Raw genomic sequence first — 7,857 nt, forward strand, 5'->3', positions numbered from 1 at the left:
CAAACCTGCTTTTCATGTGTGCCTATTAACTTGTCTTACCTAGCTGGCTGGTTAAGGTAACTTGCTTCTGGGTAATCTCCCAGTACGCCCATTTCTGTAACAAGATACACTGTCAACTGGCTGCTCTGGAGCATGGCAAAATTCAGCAATAATTGTCCTGAATAAGTCCTGGTCTCCTGCTGTGCGAATAGCCCTTTTGCTCAGTCACTCCAGACTGCACCACAAAATGCAGCTTCTTAAAAAGGAGAGATATAAGTGTCCATGCTGCGTTTTAATGTCATCTTAGCAAAAACGTTTCCATGGTGATTTTATCTCATTGCTGCAAGAAAGCTTTCTTTCCAATAGAACCAAGGCAGTTTTCTATCTACAGCCTTATTCATACTGCTGACAAACTCCTTAATTAAAGAAACTTGCTCTTACGCATCACAATATGTTGTATGGGTGACGAAGTATTTCCAAAACAGTCGATCTTCAGTTGGCAAGTTTTCTGACCTAACAAAGGCACCCTAAGACAATTGTGCTTTGAAGTTTCTTAAAATTATTTTGAATATATATATACACACATTGTATATAGGATTTCTTTTTTTTGCACATAGCCACGAATGTTTAAGAGCACGTTTATGCTTCATGTCAGATTCTAAAGCAGCTGACTTCAAATACTTGCAGCCAATTTTAGATTTTTTTTTTTAGATTTGATTTAATCATGATTTCTCTGAAAACCTTTGACAGAGACTGAATAAGGAAATTTATTTAGTTTCCAGTTTGTTCGCTGTAGTCTTGACAAAATGGCACAACTAGTCAATTTATTTTTATGCTGCATTTAGTTTCCTAATACTCCTAAAATAGGAAAATACCATCCACTTGTGTGTGTACCCAGTACAGGTGGCTGCAGACACCCAGCAAATAAAAGTCATTGCACAAGCCTTTAGGAATTGCTAATGACTTGACAAGGATGTGCTGATTTAGGGACCTGGTATCAGAACATGACTGTTTCAGTGTACACACAGTAGAAACCTACCATCTAACAGACATTTGCGGTGTTTGTAGCCATGCTGTGGTACAGTGACGTACAGCAATCAGTATTAGGCCTTCTGTAGCCCTGCTTATATTTAGCTTACTGTTCTCCTTTGTCCTGCAACTTTTAGGCTTAGGCAAGTGTCAGGGTAGATATGTTGTTACGGCAGAATCCAAATGTCTCAGTTTGGATTGGGGGCACTTCAGAAAGCATAGAGAAAAGAGACGAAAGTGAGACCTCTGTAATGGCTCTCAAGTATTTGAGCTCTTTCTGGTAGATGAGCCCCCCAAGTTGTTTGAGGGCAGTTCTTGCTTGTCCCATGCCCACGTGGGACCGCAGATTGGGAGATGGTTTGAGGGACCTCCTGGGAGGAAGAGGAGGGCAGGAAGGCTGGTGTCTGAGCTGGTGTGTTCTTGCTGTCTTCCAAAAAAGCAAGCTGGGGCTGACTTGAAGTGGTTTGGTGTGGGTGGGGTGGACAGAAGGAGTGGATGAGGATTCACTTAGTGAGAATTTTTCTCCAAATAATTAGTTTGTCTTTACTCTGTGTGTGTATATGTGTGTATAAATACAAAAGCTATTTTTTTGCTGGGAATGCTAATTTCAGGGAACTGAAACTGGAAAGATTTTTAGAAAATCTTGACTGTCTCAATACATTGGGTTTAAACAGAAGAAAACCAAACCAAACCAAAACCAGCACCACCTCACCCAGGGGAAAAAAAAAAAAAAAAAAAAAAAAAAAAAAAAAGGAACCAAGTTTCTTGACTTACTGTCATGCTCACCAGCATTTTACAGAATAACTGGCTTGGCTTTCTCTATGGAATTGATTTTTGCACTGAGTTAATGAAACACACACACAAAGTGTTAAGTGTTAAACAGAGGAAAGAACACTAAAATTAAAATCAATAAATCAGTACTACCTAGACTCTTCCAATATCCTCAAATACGCTGACAAGCTTGCAGTTAAAGCTTGCTAGGAGCTTTTGATCAATTTTTTTTTTTTTTTTTTTGGTGGAAATGCCTGTTTCCCAAAACTGAATTGTTTTGCTGAAGGTACCTGGCTAGCTGTTAAGGACACAAGGGGAGTGAGAAGGGCAATAGCCCCAGTTCTAACTTAAAATGTTAGTTCTAACTTAAAATGTAAAATTTTAAATATATATAAAATATATATTAACAAGAAAAATATATTTTTTCTTGTTAATAAAATAATCTACAATTTTTACTATGTCCAACTTTAGTGATTTTTATGCAGAAATATCTTCTGGATTTTGTTCTGGCTTGGGAGCACAATTTATAATAAAAATTTAGCAGAACAAGTATCAAACAATACAAGCTTAAAAACAGTGATATGAAAGGAAAAATGTTAGTCAGTGGAAAACAGAATGCTTGAAATGTTTCTCTTACTATTCTACCATAATTTTTTTAAAAAAGAAAACCAAACAAAAACAGGGTGTGCCACGCTCTCTGCTGCCGCAGTCCATCCATGGTTATGTGACAATAGATTTGAAGTACTCTGTGGAGACGGTCATGAGCAGCAGCGAACACTTTGACACAAAGGTCACATCCAGGAACTTCCTTGCTGCTGATGGCACGATGTGAGCTGCTCCAGCAGACAAAACACTTGTGCCCTTCCTGAGCTGCATAATCTTCCATTTCCCCAGAATTATCCTGAAAGTAAGCAAAAGTAAATATATATATGCACCAGTAAAATATAACTATTGCATGGGCCAAGGCAAAGAAATATAATTTTCAGTGCTGCTTTCATGAATATAGGCCAATTTGCAACTCTGAAAGCTTTAGGCTAGGTCTATATTTCAGAATCATATATATATAATTATTATATACTTCATGAGGTTCAATAATTCCAAGTGCAAGGTGCTGCACCTGGGTGGGGGCAATCCCAGACATGAGCACAGACTGGGGGAAGAACTCACTGAGGGCAGCCCTGCAGAGAAGGACTTGGGGGTTCTGCTGGATGAAAAGCTCGACATGAGCCAGCAGTGTGTGCTTGCAGCCCAGAAGGCCAGCTGCATCCTGGGCTGCATCAAGAGGAGTGGGAAGCAGGGATGGGAAGGGATTGTGCCCCTCTGCTCTGCCCTTGTGACCTCTCCTATGAAGAAAGGCTGAGAGAGCTGGGGCTGTTCAACCTGGAAAAGAGAAGGCTCCAGGGAGACCTCATTGCAGCCTTTCAATACTTAAAGGGACCTTATAAAAAAGACAGAAGGACTCAGTACTCGGGTAGATAATGATAGGACAAGGGGGAATGGTCTCAAACTAAAAGAGGATAGATTCAGACTAGACATGAGGAGGAAATTCTTTACCGTAAGGGTGATGAGACACTAGAACAGGCTGCCCAGAGAAGCTGTGGATGCCCCATCGCTGGAGGTGCTCAAGGCCAGGCTGGATGGAGCCTTGGCCAACCTAATCTGGAGGGTGGCATCCCTGCTTATGACAAGGGGTTGGCGTTGGGTGATCTTTAAGGTCCCTTCCACCCCAAACTCTTCTATGAATTACAGCAGCACAGGTGTCAGTGGGAACTGCAGGTGAAAAAGACCTCCAAGAACAGTGTAGCTGCTCTATTTCAGGGCATATGCTTCCAGTCAAGGAAGGAGAGGAAGGAATAAGGAAGGAAGACTTTGGCTTGGATCAAGGGTGACCTTGACCTCTTTTGCAGATCAGAGAAAACAACGACAACTTCTAGGCACCCCCCCAAAATGTAAAACCAAGTCTTTGATACTCAGAGAAAAAAACACCCTCTATTAGGTGGCAGAAATGAATCTAAGTAGACTCACCCTATGTTGGTTATAGATACCAGGAGGATTGGCTTTACTCAGAAATCTGTGCCAAGCTGGAAGCGTGGTGCTCAGCAGAGCTTGCTGCCCCGCATGGCTGTGGGTGCCTGATGTCAGGAGGGGCAGCTGCTACTCTAAATAGATATGGATGGCTTTGTTCCTAGTGGAAAATTGGACTGGGAAGTGACAATAATAGAGCTTTCAGGATTCTGCTTTTGAACAGGAAGAGTGTTTATATCGGAATCAATCCAGAATTGAAAACAAATTTTCCAAGTACTTTTTTGTTTTGTTTTGTTTTAAAGTGTTTCAGGATGCCTCTCTAGTTTTAGTTCCCAGAACAAGGAGACAACAACAACTGTTGTCCACAAGCCTTCTGAGACCTTCATAGAAATGGCCTTTAGTCCTGACAACCAGCGATCTGTCACTAGAGCACAGATTAGATTAGGCTTTAATTGGAAAGCTCCTGCCACCTTGTGGTAAGAACATTCACTTTTCTTCAACCAAGAAGAAAAATGGATAATTATTAACTTTGTAGCACAAACGTATAGCTAAACAAACAGAAAGCAGGGAGACCAGATGCTTTGGTTGTTTTGCTTCAGCATTTGGACATTAAGTTTATAAATCTGAGTAGTATTTTAAAACAAGGAAAATTTAAATGGCTGGACTATGACTTATTAAACGATTTTCATGGTTTTTTTTTTTTTTTTTTCCCCTGCAGCTGCTTGCTCCATCTTTCTTTCCAACACACTATAAATTCTGCTGAAGTACAGTGTTTATCCAGGAGAACCTCCAACAACTTTGGTATTTGTATAAAAAGTTGTTGATGAAGTCTTTGATGGGTGTCAGTGTAATTGCACATCTGTGTCCATTCTATCACATACTTGGTCTCATTGCACTATTTACATCCAACTGAAGGAAACATACAGCTGTAGGTTCCTCTCCAGTGACTACAAAACTTTTGTGCTACCTTAGCGTGCTTCTCAAAACCTTTTTTTCTGTTCAGAACATGAGAAAATAAAACCAGTATCTGTGGTAAGAAACGTTCATCTTTGTACTCCTTCCTGTTTCTTTTGTATTTGGTATTAGTGGCAACTACAGGGGTTCCGCATTTACAGATCCTGAGAATAAATGCCATCATTTGATGTTTTCACTGATGATGATCAAATTAGGGTCATGAAACTCTAGCAGCTTCAACTGACCACAAAACCAAGACAGAATAAAATGGGGGAAAAATAAACTATTTACTGACATGGTTCACAACCCATTTGATTCCCAACCTTAGATTAATATTTCTTGTTAGGTTTTATCTGAGAAATATGTTGCAACTATGCTGATTAAATAGATTAAATCAGATAATGAACCTCCCCCGCTCCAAGTATGAACTCACTCCATTTTAGGACCTGAAAACAATCCTGAGATCGGTAGAAGAAACAGAATTTCATTGCAGCAGTTAAGACTGCCAATATTGCTATTTTTATGCAAAGAAAATTTTCCATACCTAGGACTTCCTCTTCCTAACACGTTATAACAGTTTCTAAGTAAAATACTGATGGCTGTGCCCAAGAGATGCCAAAGGGACAGTCTTTGAGATTGCAATCTTTACTTGGAAGACAGACACCAAGTTCAAAACACCAAGTTCAAATACATGGTAAGCAGCACCTATAGTACTATGTCAGTGTGGCTCGTCATCATAAAATCATATAGCGGGTTGGGTTGGAAGGGACCTCAAAGGTCATCCAGTTCCAACCCCCTGCCAGGGGCAGAGACACCTCCCTGTCCCATCAGGTTGCTCAAAGCTCCATCCAGTCTGGCCTTGCCCTTAGCCATTTTGCAGTGGTGAGGTTTCAAAGCTGATTCATTCACAGAAATACATCCATGCCAAATGCTAGTTGGGATAGCTGGTATGCAGGGAAGATGGTGCCATGAGCTGGTGGAGTCTAAGGATTTTAGAGAAACCACATCTCCCTTAAAAAATGGCTGCCACAATAGGTGTCTGCATTTGCACATCCTTACTTTCGGCACAGTGGTAGTCTGTATTTAATCTGTGCTGGCAGTGAAAATCCTAGCACTTTGGTGAGCACTGAAATCAGTGAAGCTGCTCTGTGCCTGCAACATGCCTTTCTACTGTGAATAATAGTTCCCCCACATAATGTTCCCCTTTGTGTCCTGACAGCAGCTGGTACAAGCGTAAGTGCTGCAGTTAGTTTATAGCTTCTCAGCTTGCTCCAAAATATGTCTGAGATGAATATAACATGATATAAACATAGCAATAGCTATTATCAGGGACAGCTGTGTAACTCCATTCTGGACAATAAAGAAAGCTCGCAGGATATTTATTAAGAGAACAGTCCTGCCAGATGGACTCTGCAGGAAAGGCATACATCCCAAGTGCCATGTTATAAGAATTATTAAACACAAACAGCCGCTAAGGCTCATCCAGGGCTATTGAAGTAAAATGATAGAAGATAGCTGACTGTGAGCCAAAGGAAGAAGTTGGCCTGTAGCAGCTTTAAAAATCAGTTTGCATTCAGAACCTACAGGGCTGAACTATTAAAAGTCAGAGTAGGAGCTGAGTCACTCGGCAAAAATTGTTCTTCAACAAGAAGTTGGTGAGCTTAATTTTTTGGAGGCATGTGGAAACACTTTTAGATAGAAATCAGTTTGGAGGTAAAACTTGGCTTTACTAGGAGAGAAAACTGAGAAAATAGGGTGACAAAATACAAGCAGTGATGGTTATTAATCACTTTGGAAGAAGGAGATGAGAATTTGAAAGGCTGAGAATTAACAAGGAAACTTGAGCTAGAACTAGAGCGTGTGTAGAGAAATGAACCTGAGCCTGTTACTGGTCTAAACTAAATTTGGGAGATAGTTTCCTGCCATAGGCATAAAAGTGGACCTGGCCTAGATTAGGCTTCAGATGAAGAAGCAGCTATTTCGTAAAGAAAATAGTTGTTTCATGTAGTATGCTTTAGTCCACTTGAGTTGATGGTAAATGTTTGTACGTGAAGGTCGTCAAATTATTGATGTGCAGCAGAATTTCAAGTGATGTAAGGGTCTCTGTTTAAATTTTCCTATACTGAGAGCTAGTGGGTTGAGGAAAGATGCATATTCCAGTTAAGATGTGCCTTATGCAACAGCCCTGTGAGTGTTTGGATTGGGAGGCTTGTTTTTTTCTCTGCAAGTGGAATCGTGACCAAAAGCATGAAGGCCTTTTGCTTTTTTCAAAGCATGGAGTAAAATTAAATTTAAAGCGAAGTAAAATTAAATTTGCATTTTTCAAAGCATGAAGTAAAATCAAAATGATGATAAGGCAAAGTTTATTTCCTGCAAAACTCCAGGATAATGTTTTTGCACATATTTCTTTGTCTATATCCGAATTGTCATCTCCCAGAAAGGGAATGGAAAGCCCCTGTAGGTTCAGAAAGATAAGTATATTTGAAAAGGTTGCCTGTAACTTGTGAGCCTTTTGGCTTTTACAAATATCACAGAGTGGTGATGTAAGTCCTGGGTAAAACCTGGCAGGTATGGTAACAAGGGCTAGATGTAGTCAGTATGGCTAAATTCGGTCAGCGGTACGGTGCGTACCTGTAGCTGGTTCTCCTGAGAATTCAGCACTTAGGAGACTCTTCTCAGCGTGGGTCAGCAAGAGGCAGAGATGCAACCATCACAAAGTGCAGAAAGGGAGATTCCAGTGGATTTAAGGGGAAAAAAAAATCACAATGTGAATAACCAAGCACTGGAACAGAGGCCTGGAAAGGTTGTACAATTTTTTTCCTTGAAGACATCAAAACCTTGATGGGACAAGGGCCTGAGCATCCTGATCTGACTTTGAATTTAGCTTAGCTGGAATCAGGAGACTGGATTAGGTGACATCCCTCCAGAAATCCCCTGCAACCTAAATTATTCTGCGATGAGAGGCACCTGTTTCTAAACCCACATAAACAGAGCGGTGTTAAACTCATCATTTGTTAGTGAGCAGATGCACGATGGACTGCACAAAAAGTCTGCCACAAGAGGGAGGAGACGCTGGATTTTGAACATTGCACAGCACAA

The sequence above is a fragment of the Oxyura jamaicensis genome, chromosome 11 (assembly GCF_011077185.1).
Source record: "Oxyura jamaicensis isolate SHBP4307 breed ruddy duck chromosome 11, BPBGC_Ojam_1.0, whole genome shotgun sequence".
Lineage (NCBI taxonomy): Eukaryota > Metazoa > Chordata > Aves > Anseriformes > Anatidae > Oxyura > Oxyura jamaicensis.